This window comes from Peromyscus eremicus, chromosome 19 (genome assembly GCF_949786415.1).
Source record: "Peromyscus eremicus chromosome 19, PerEre_H2_v1, whole genome shotgun sequence".
NCBI classification, from domain to species: Eukaryota; Metazoa; Chordata; class Mammalia; order Rodentia; family Cricetidae; genus Peromyscus; species Peromyscus eremicus.
In genome coordinates this window covers 57,739,676-57,751,925 of record NC_081435.1, presented here as the reverse complement: position 1 = coordinate 57,751,925, position 12,250 = coordinate 57,739,676, and positions in this window count along the sequence as shown.

The window sequence follows — 12,250 nt, the reverse complement described above, 5'->3', positions numbered from 1 at the left end:
GGTACTGGGTAGTAACTGAGAGTTATCTCAATGCATGGAGCTGCCTGTCTCATAGTATAGAAATGATAAACACTGCTGGGTATAGAGAAGATTTTATAAAAAATTATTGTCATTGAATTCTTGAGTGGTGTCCAACCACAATGACGTCATTGATCAAGAACTTTGGAAGAAATAAGAATGACAAGCTAGCTAGGTCAGGTCTTTCAATATAGGAGATCATGAAGAAGGTCATAGGTTGACTTAGGTAGAAAAGGAAATGTTTTAACATTTTTAAACTAGATCTGTGGAAATGTTTCCTTGTTATTTTTTATCTACTTTGTGGAGTTTATGCCCTTAGAACCAAGCTAAGAAAAACGTATGTGCTTACATGTATGACTACCAAATATTTAGGTTACTTAAAAATATTTTATTTAGGCTGGGCAGTGGTGGTGCACACTTTTAATCCCAGCACTTGGGAGGCAGAGCCAGGCGGATCTCTGTGAGTTTGAGGCCAGCCTGGGCTACCAAGTGAGTTATAGGAAAGGTGCAAAGCTACACAAAGAAACCCTGTCTTGAAAAACCAAAAAAAAAAAAAAAAAACATTTTATTTACTACATATGAGTCTGAAATTCTTAATAATTAATGTTTTCATTTTCAAGCAATAACATTTAAAGATGCTTTATTGCCACTTTCTTTGAACCAACAGTTTATGGCTGAGGTGTTAAGTAATTTCATGTGTGAAAAGATCATTAACAAAATAAAAAAAATAAAAAAAACTAAGGTAAAGCATTAGTACTGAAATGGTGGAACTATTTAAAAGGATGTCACCTTTTTAGGGATCACCTCTGGCTTAAGTTTGCTTTGCTGCCTCCTTTCCTTTCTAAGAGGTCATCTGCACTGTGGCTGGCACCTCTTAGCTAACTTAGTCTTTAGCACCTCCTACAGGAGCCAGCTCATCATGCCTTCATTGAATAGCTCCCCTATTTAACCTGTAACTGTTGTCCTCATGTCAAACACTATATAGTTTTTTTTATATATCATTTTGTTCTATGTGATTCTTGTCCCCAGATGCTCTTTGGTGGAGGATCTGTTGTAGAGAGAAAAACAGCTAGAAATGACAACTTCAGGACTATGTGGCTTCTTTCATACAGAACTTAACAAACATTGAGTAATTCATGAGGTTCAAGTTAGGTTCAAAAGAAATGTACAAAAGGAACTATTCTCTTTCATAAACAGACACCATTATCATAAACTAAGAAAAATAAATTCACTCCTAACTTGGGCCACTTGTCATGATAAGATATATAGCAGGACCATCACAGTAACTATAATAGAGTGCTAAATGGATTGGCAGTCACCTTGAGGTCACTGCATTTGATTGAAAATGTGTTATGTACTTTACTGTTGGGAAAAAAATATGAGCTCTGTTTCAACTAATGTGTCATCTTGTACTTCTTTCAAGGAGACCAGCTGGATTCAGTGTAGGATATTACAAGTTGGTTAAAATCCCATGTACAAATTAAATTTTATGTTTAAAAGATTCTTGTATTTGAACTTAAGAAAAATAAATTATCCTGCTTCACTTTATGTGCTAACGGTAGATTTTCTGATGACACTGAAGTGCTTTACGGCAGCTCAACAATTTCCATTCCAGGAATATTATCCATCTCTTCAACCTGAGCATGTTTGTTTTGTCTGCTTTCTGTATGGATCTCAGTTTTGTCTAATGCTTTCAATGTAACTTAAGACTTTGAGTGTGGCTTATTCAATGTGCTTCCAAGCAGGCAGTGGTTTCTGACAAACACTGTTAGGTCATTATTTGTTGTATCAAAGTTCCAGTGGCTTCAGAAATCATAGCACCCTGTGATTTTGTGGTGTCTGGGTTTGAGTAGTATTGTTGAGAACTGTAACTAGTGATTGTTCCTGCACACTTTTCAAATAAAAACATGTTTTTATCAAGTACTCTGTATATTAAAATCAACTTTGTGTGTACACTGATGTTGAATGCACAAAGAGTGGAGAACTAGATACGGATAAATCAGCATGAAACGTTTGCAACATTAAAAACGGAATCCATTTAGAGTGGGGTAAACATTACTTGAATTCATCCCAGTGGCTTTTATTCATCTCTCTAAATGTCCTAATTCATTATTTAAAAGCTGAGCTTTTCAATTGATATTCTCTAATAGTTTTGAATGATACATTCATTGAAATGAGTTCACATGTTGAGGTGTTCTCTAGTCCATAAGCACTTCCGAGTTCCTTATCCATAACAAAATGCTGCACCGTAATGGACTCCAGTTGGATAGCAGACTTGGTAGAAGCCTGGCAGTTCAAGGCCCATTCTAAACCACACCTTCCCTTTCAATGTTCATTTGCCAAAGTTGCTTTGTTCCCAGAGTCAGTCTCTTTCCATATGCTGCTTAGACAGGCTTTGCCAAGATAATGATGAAGTTTTAATTTAAAGATCAACAAGGCTCCCTGTGTAAGCTAGGAAATCCTTGGCCTCTCCATTTTGACTTTGCTGCCCAGCATTGCAGTAGTGCACAGGCAGAATCTTTTGCTTCTGGCCTCATCCTAGATCAGTCAATTCAAACCTCTAAGGTCTTGCTTTCCAAATGTTTTATAGAACGTTTTAAGGCACAGTATGTGCCATATGAGAGAAAAACCAGAGAATCCTGACATTTGTTTTCTGTAATTATGGGACTACTGTGTTTAAACTGCATTTGTGATATGTTGTATTATTCACAGTTCTCTATTCTAAGGAAAAATTTACTTTCATGTGTTGCTGCTTCTGCAGAAAGAATTAACCAAATGAAGAACATGGGCATTGCTATTCTGTTGGAAATGCACAAAAGCAGCATACACCGAGGTTTAGAGGCCAATACACTGATTATGATTTCACTAAGCCAGTCTGCTTCCTGGAGTGGTTTTGTTATGCTAATCTCATTTTTGCAATCATCTTTGCTTTGGACCATTTTCATAAGTCTCTGAAAGACGAGGGACTCTTTTATACTAAGTGTCTGAAGACAAAACAACCGAACAAAACAAAACAAAAAAAGCAGCAACAGCTGTAAAGTTGCAACAGACCTCCTCGGTGTGTTCAATTCACTAGAGAAACTCCACAGTGCATGCACTCACCCTGGGAAGTGACCCAGACAGAGAAATAAAGAGCCCTGTCATTTAACACACTGGACACAGATGCAGACCACCCTACTCCCACCCAGAAACCTAGGCCATTTTTTTCTCTTCTTCTGAGTGAAGTATATCATGAGGCCACTGGAGCTGTATAAAGCAAGAACACTTAAAGGAGCCATTTAGGCATAGTTTACCCCACCGCCACAGCCACTTCCAGAGAAAACTGAAGAAAGAGGGGAACCATACAGGCTCCTAAGCTTATCCTAAATGAGCTTAATCCTTGGTTTTCCCCCAACACACAAATGAGATGGTTTCCATGAAAAAAATATAAAAGACTATAAATGTGGAAGGGGATTTATGTACGAAAATGATAGAACTAATTGTTTGGTCCCTAGGCCATGGACATACCCATACTTTTGCTCCTTGGAGACTACTGGGCCTGCCTGAGAATCAGCATGAACCTCTTTCTGGTCCAGTAATAGTGCCTGCTTCCCTCACTTTCTGTTCTTCCTGTTTCTGCTTAAATATACTTGCAAAGAGAAGCATTCTTATTTTAAATGACTGCCCTGTTTAAATCACTGATGAATAGTTACTACTATATCACCCCATCTAAAATGGGTAAAGCCATCCTGGCAACTGCTTGTCCCTGTAGGCAGCTTCATATTTTCTTTGCAATCCATCAGGCATCTCTGACTTTATTATCTTCCCTGTCAGTAGAATGTATGCACTTTACAGTTCTAGGGATGGACCCCAGTGCTTCAAGCATGTCAGGCAAATGCTTTACCACCGAGCCATACCTCCACCCTGTTAGATACTTTAGGAATATAAATAGAGACATTTATATTTTTTTTCTTTCCAACTCTTTCCTTCTTCCCTGTGCCTACCACATCCTCTTGTATCTCTGGCATTTAGAACTGGTTCTGACAACCGAGAGACATTCAACAATATTCCTTGTAAAAATAAATGTGTAAATCTTTCTTGAGAACACAAGTGGGTGAAATGTAGAATTACCTACAACTAATTCTTCTTCCTCCTCCTCTTCTTTTTCTCCTTCTTCTTCTTTCTTCCTCTTCCCTCCCTCCCTCCTTCCTCCATTCATTCTTCCTTTTCTTCTTTTCTCTTTATCCTTTTCCCTTTTTCCATGTGTAATGTCTTATTGGAGTAACTATGTATACAATGTATTGTACATATTTAAGTTGTACATTTGCCTAACTTATTATGGAGGGTACCTGTGAAATTTTACCATCATGAAGATACTGACCTCTTGATGTTTCTCTGTCCATTTTCAATTCTTGTTCCTCTACAGGCACCAATTTATTACTAGAAAATCATATGGTATATTTTTATTTTACTCTGGCTTCCTTTTACTTAGCATAATAATTTGAGGTTTTATTAGGGGTATGTAATTGATTGTTGGTGGCTTGGATCTTTCACAGGTGACAGCTCAGTATATAGGTATGCCACATTTTATTTACTCATCTGCCAGTGGGCATTGTTTGTTTTGATTTTAGCTTTTGGCTCCTATAAAGATGTGATTAAAAATAACATAAAAACCTTCCTGTGTACAAAGAGTTTCAGTGTCCCTTCAGCAAAAACTAAGCAATTGAATGGTTAGATTGTGTGACAAATGTATGCTTAAGAAATTGTCAGTTTTCTAATGTGGTTTCACCATTTTTCTGGTCCTGTCAGGAGTGCATGGATCAGTTCAGTTGTTCCAAATCTTCAGTACTGGCAGTCTCTCTAATTTCCACTATTCTAGAGTATTAGCCAAATTTTGTTCATCTTTGGGTATTCCCATGATATCCAATAAGTTGGAAATGCTTCCTAACAACTTTTGAAAATAAGAGTCTTCAATCGATCTCTCCTTAGTTGTACCTTTTGGGGTCTAATTTTTTGTAGCTCTATCTTATATCCTAAGTAATTAATAGAATCTCCTCTTTGTATTTTTTCAGGAGCAATTTGCAGTCCCCAGTGAAGCAAAACTTTTTTTTATTCTTTTAAATATGCTTTCTAATGTGTCTAACTTTGGATCAGCTAATAGGATATCATCCATATAGTGATTAATTATGGATTGTGGAAACTTTATACAAATTATCTCCAATGGTTTTTGTACAAAATATTGGCACAAGGTAGGGCTGTTTAACATTCCCTGTGGAGGACCTTCCATTGATATCTCTTGACTGGCTGGGAACTGTTATAATTAGGTACTGTGAAGGCAAATTTTTTTCTGTCATTTTCTTGTAAGGGTATGGTAAAGAAACAGTCTTTTAAGTCGATAACTATTATAGGCCATTCTTTGGGTAGCAGAGAGGGCAAGGGCATCCCAGTCTGTAGACAGCCCATCAGCTGAATTACTTTATTAATAGCTCTCAAATATGTCAGCATTTTTTAATTACCAAACTTTTTTTAAATAACAATACAGAAGAATTCCAAGGGCTGGTAGATTCTTTAATGTGTTAAGAATTTAACTGCTCTTGAACCAGTTGTTCTAAAGCTTGTTCTCTTTTGTCAAAGGCCATTGTCCAACCCAGACAGGTTTATTAATTAGCCATTTTAAAGGTAAGGCAGTTGGTACTTCTGAGAGTTCAACAGCAGCTGTGCTCTGTTTGTGTACAGCCTGAATGGTTGGTGACTATTTTTTATAGCATGCTATGATATTATTCCTAGAAACATGCATTGGTCTGTATTTGTTTTCTGAGAGTGTAGGAATTTTAATCTGGGTATTCCACTGTTGTAACAGATCTCGGCCCCAAAGATTTACTGCTACATTTGTTACATATGGCTTCAGCCTTCCTCTCTGTCCTTCTGGCCCTATGCATTCAATCCATCTCGAACTCTATTTTATCTGAGATAGGGTTCCAATCCCTAGAAGGTGGACACCTACCTCTTGAAGAGGCCAATTCGGATGCCGTGATTTTGGTGTACTTATAGTCACATCCACACCTGTGTCTACCAGGCCCTCCAGAACCAGGCCATTAATTTGAATTTTAAGTTTTGGTCTTTATTTATGAAAGTCTGTCAAAATATTTGTTTTATTATATTCTTTGGAAATTGTGATTCATCTATCAGAGCTGTTTTATCATCCATTGTACTATTAGTTTTTACATTAGGCATTGGTTTATTCACTTGTCCTGGAGATCAATTTCTTCCACAGTGGCTGGAAATGTTTGTATCACATTTGATTTGGGGGCCTGCAAGAGGGAGGCCCCCTGGGGTGTTTCCCACCAGTAAAGGGTTGCCTCGTATATCTATTTTTGATATGTACTCGCTGGTCCAATGTTGGCCTTTGCCACATCTTCTACACAATCCAGGAGGTTGGGGTCTCCTGTTTGGACTATTTTTAGAAGTAGTATTACCTCTAGGAGCACCCCATGTACAGTTTTTACTTATATGACCTGGTGTACCACATTAAAACATTTGGTACCACGGGGCCTTCTTTCACCTCTGGGATTTGTCTCTCCTATCCAAGCCTCATTACTGTAGTTAAGAGACTCAACACCATTAGTATACTGAATCCATTCTTCCAAAGGAGCTGATCTGACCTTTAATGGTGTAAGTATTCTTTTGCATTCTGTATTAGCATTGTCAAACACCAAGGACTCAGTTAATACTTTTCTTAATTCTTTATCTGACACAGCTTTTGTTATAGCTGTGTTCAGCCTTTGTAAAAAATCAGTGAAGGGTTCATGAAGTCCCTGAAATATCTTTGTATATATCTTAGTTGGTTTTCCAGGTTCTGGAATTTTTTCCCAAGCATTTAGAGCTCCTGTATGGCATAGGGATATTGTATGCTCATCATAATTGGCTTGTACATTCCTGTCAGTGAAACATCCCTCACCAAGTATTTGATCTTGAGAGATCACAAAATCTCTGAGTTTACCTTGCTGTTTTAAATTTCTTGCCTCTTCTCTCAACCAGCTTTTCCACTGTAACTGCTGGCTATATTCTAAAACAGCTGAAATTAACTGATACCAGTCATCTGGAATGATTCTATGTGAGGTAGACCACGAATTTAACATCTGTCTTACATATGTGGAGTGTGTCCCATATATAACTACTGCTTCCTTTATATTTTTAAAGTCCCTTGTTGAAATTGGTTGTAATGTATATGTCATATATGGCTCAGAGTATGTATCATCTGCTGGCTTCTCATGGATGATAACAGGATAAGCCATTGTATGAGAGCCATTTGGAGATGTTACAACCTGTATGGTCTTACCCTTCTGCTTATTAGGTCCCTTGTCATGTTTACTGAGAGTTTCTTCCAGGGCTTGCAGATGAGCCCCTAGGGTCTGTTCTAGGGAGTGAACCTCCTCTCTTGCAAGGGATTCCAGATTTCTCATGGAATCATGGAAGTTTTTACATTCTTCAGAAACACATGATTCCATGGACCTTATCTTATCAATTAATGATAATCTTTCTTCCTTATATAGTGTCTGAGTAGCCACAACTTCACTCTGGAGAGTTAGTGTTCTATCCATTAAATATTCATATTTATTATCAATAAAATCAATTTTTGGTACAAGCCTGTTTTGTAAATCCTGATTAGCGGATTCCAGAGAAAGAATCTTTTTCTGAAAGCCTTCATTGCTATTTTTGAAAGCCTGTAAATCCTGGTTAGCAGATTCCAGAGAGAGAATCTTTTTCTGTAAGTCTTCATTGCTATTTTTTAAAGCCTGTATCAGTCCCAATAATGACTCATCTTTGTTCTTATTATTAAACCAGTGTTTGAACACTGTGTGAATTATTATGAAGAATGCCTAAATGGTACAGGCCAGATATGCCTTAGGAAGGTCATATATTTCCAGGAAAACATCATTCATCATACAGGCAAAAAGGTTTTTAAATTCTTGTGAAGTAATGTTGTTGGCCATATTACAAGAACCACTCAAAATTTGTTAGTCAGTTTTAAGGTGTGAAATTATCAAGTACTTTTACTTGAAATAGGATGCTTGTTTGCCTAGCTTACCTTTCCATGGCTGAGGGGGATGTAGTAGCACTTTTCAGCCAGCAGGAGGTGTTGGTATAGCTCCAAAGCAGGTTCTGTTGAATGCCTTGGCTGGTGACAGAGTGAGCACAGGCAGTAGGCAGTTCTTCTGGTGACTCCCTGGAGCTTCAGGGTGTGGAGAGTTCCAGGCCGCTCTAAGCCCCTCTCTGCCTCTACAGACAATAGGTCTGCCAGCAGGCATGGATCCAAGCCCTCCCTGTGCCTAAGTAGGGTGCCGCTGGGGGGACAGTGCCCTGTCTATTTTAACTAGGTGAAACTGTGGAAGCCTTGGGCTAGGGCGGGGAGCTGGCGCTCAGGGAGGAAGGGGAATGCCTTACTCACAGCAGTTTTGCTGGTCTGGGGGCTAAACTTGCCATGGAACTGAGACCAGATTAGCTCCTTTTCAGGAATGGAACCATGTAGGATTTTCCTGGTTTTATGGAGCTCTGTAGGCAGTACCCTGTAGCTTCAAGTGCCCACACGCCAGGGAGGAAGCTGAGGGTGGGAGCCCCCCAGGCCTTTGGAATTTGCCCCACATTGGGTGCCAGAAATTGGTGAAATTATTAAGGCCACTCCACATAGTTAAAAGGGAGGTTTATTTTGTGGGGTAACTTACAAGTGAAGGGATAAGTAACAGGGTCTGGGAAAGGTGCAGTGCAGTCTGGAGGTGTTCTCTGGAGAACTCTGCTCTGTCTATCTCCAGTGTCCAGGGTCCAAGAACCAAGAGAGCTGGTGCATCTTGATCTCGGGTCTGCAGGGTCCTCTCTTGGCCCCGCCTTTTAGGTGTGACAGTTACCAAAGCCTCAATGGGAATTGGAACTTCCAGAGCAAAGCTGGAATGGCTATGCACTACAGTTGAGTGGTTAGCTCCTAGTGATTTTAATTTGTCATTTTCTAATGTATTAAGCATCTTTTGTGTTTATTTGTCTTTAATATATCTCACTTCATAGAGTAACCGTTGAATAATTTTTGCCTATTTCTATCATATTTTTTGTCCTATATTTTAATAAGGATATAGTTCAGACTTTAAAAAAAATCTATGCATGCTGTGGAGGGCTTCTTGAATTCCACAGCTGTGGTGGTTTAAGTGAGAAATGACCCAGCCTGCCACCAGAGTCTCAGGCATTTGAAAACTTGCTCTCTGGCTGGTGGCATTATTTGGGAAGGTTGCATTAATGCAGCCTTCCTGGAGGAAGCAGATCATTAGGGGGATGCTCTTTGAGACTAAGAAGGCTCTATGCCATCCAGTTCACTCTCTCTGCTTTGTGCTAGCTGTTCAAGATGTGCTATCAGCTTCCAGCTCCTGCTATTATAACATCCCATCATTATGGACTCTATCTGGAACAGTAAGCCCAAATAAATCTTTTCTTCTGTAAGTCGCATTGGTCATGTGTGGGAGCCCGTTCTCGGGTTCCTCGTGGCTTTACCCAGCAGGTCCACATAGAGGATGATTAGACCACGGGCCTAAGTGCAGGTGTCTGAGATGGTCTGCACTTGGCTGTGCTGGGGGAGGAGGTCTTTTGCTCCACCCCTTGGCGTCTCTATAAAAACCCTGGGGCAGAGACAGTCGGGGCCCGTTGGAATAGGTTCCAGGCCCTCTCGAGGCTATCCTTTATTTTCTATCTGTTTATCTCCGTGATATTCTCCGCAATAAATCCTTCTATCTAATATTTCCTGCTGCTCGCACTCAAGAAAACTCTGGGGAACTGTGGGGGTGGTTGGGTAAACGCCCCACAGTCATGGTGTTTTATCACAGCAACAGAAAAGTAACTAAGACAATAGCTTTTTTTCTCTTTTTCTCCACCTCCCTCTTTGGTTTGCTTAATGGTGCCTTCCAATGAACACTGATCTAATTTTAAGGAATCTAATGATAATTTTTATTATTTTGTGGCTCCTATTATTTGTGTGATACTGTAAAATCATCCCTACTTTACTGTTGCAAAGATAATTCCTCCTAAAACTTTATTTCTGCTTTACATTTAGTATTTAGACAGATTGTCGTTTTAAATATGATCATTGTATGTGAGTGACTATCAATGTTTTCCCCCAATCAGGAATTCCCAATGTATTTAGTAACACTAAGAAGAATTTCTTTCTCCCATGTGACAGAATTTTGCACTTTTGTCAAAAATAAATTACATATGAACTTATTTTGGATTTCTCCTTTCCATGTATTGATGTAATTTTTTCCTTTAACTGTTAACGTAATGAGTTTTGCTTGTTATAATCATTGACTTTTAACTTATATTAGTAATATTTTACTTTTCCAGCTTGGGTATAATCAACAAATTAAAAACGTATATATTTAAGGTATATAACATAACATTTTGATATTCATAAACCATTATAATTATCATTATCAAGTAAATAAAAATATACATCACTTCATGTACATTTTGAAGATTTAGGAACTTCTCTCAGTTGATTTACTGTTTCTCAGATATCTGGAATCTAATAGTTTTGGGTCATTAGAGTTCTCTGTACCAACTGTAAGAGATACAAAAGAAAAGTCTGACCTTTTCCTTTCTCACGTGTATGCCTCTTCTGTTTCTTTTTCTGTTACCTTTCTTTTTCTAGCCATTGCTACAGTGTTTATAGGTAGTGACAGCAGGCATCTTTGCCTGTTTGCCCTGTTGCCGGAGGTTAGTTTTTCCTTATTATATATATGAGCTAAAAAGGTTGTCGTGAATGTTCTTTATCACAATCACAAAGTCCCTTTTGCAGCAGGAATCTTAAAAGTTCTTATTAATAAAATCAAACCTGAGCCATGTATTGGGGTGAAAGCTGGAAGATCAGAGAGACAGAACAGGCCACAGCCACCTCACCTCGCCAGTTCCTCAGCTAATCCTGTTTCCTCAGACTGGAAGCCTCTGAGTCCTCATCCAAAGTGAATCACAGCAGAACTGGTGCTCAAAAGCCTGAAAGCTTAACCAGCCAAATGCTTCTAGTTTCTGGTCTTCACACCTTATATATCTTTCTGTTTTTGCCACCACTCCCTGGGATTAAAGGCTCAGTTCTTGGGACTAAAGGTGTGTGTTGCCATGCCTGGCTGTTTCCAATGTGGCCTTGAACTCACAGACATCCACAGGGATTTCTACTTCTGAAATGCTAGGGTTAAAGATGTGTGTGCCACCATTTTCTGGTCTTTGTATCTAGTGGCTGCTCTGTCTCTGACCCCAGATAAGTTTATAAGGGTGCACAATATTTTGGGGAACACAATACACCCTTTGATTCTGTTTTTCTAAGAACTTTTGTCAAAAATGAGTGAATTTCTTCAAGTACTTATTTATTTTTAAAAATAATCACATATCCTACCTTATTGTTGTATGTGGTAGAATGTACTAGTTGATTTTCTAATGATAAACTAATCTCACATGTTTAAAATACATACCAGTTTTCCAGGTTGCTGACACTACTTTTAAAACACACCTTAGTTTTCTAGCTTGGGCCCTTATAACAGAAGGCAGACTAACAAGAAAACACACACATTTATTTAAACTTTACATCATATAGATACCTTCAGAAGCAAATGCAGACATGAATAAAGGGATAAAGCTATGAGTTCAATGGTAGATTGGATAATGAGGTAGATAGGGAATAACCTGCTTGCTCAGATCTTTTCTGTGATCCTGAGTATTAAAAGGCAATTTCTTTCTTCTTGCTATAAGAATGGTACTCCCCAAATGAGGATGACATAGACAAAGATGAGAAAAACTCTTCCTAGGTTTTGTTACTTGCTTCAGAATATAAAGGGGGGACGTTAGAGTAATGTCCTGTTTCTCTATTTTCTCCCAGCACTCTCTCCCCCCCACCCCACCTGATCCCTCCTGTTCCCATCTCCACCTGACCCCCAGTTCACCTGTGAAATATATTCTATTTCTGCTCCCCAGGGAGATCCAAATATGACTGAAAAAAGAGGGGGAGTCAGTAAAATAATTCCTAATGATCCTAATGATACTCTGCTATATTCATAAACCAGAGCCTAGCATAATCATAATTAGAGATGCTTCATCCAGCAACTGATGGGAGCAGTTGCAGATACCATAGCCAAATATTAGGCAGAGCTCTGGAAATCCTGCAGAAAAGGGAGAGTAAGGATTATAGGAGCCAAAGAAGTCAAGGACACCAGGAGAACACAATCCAGAG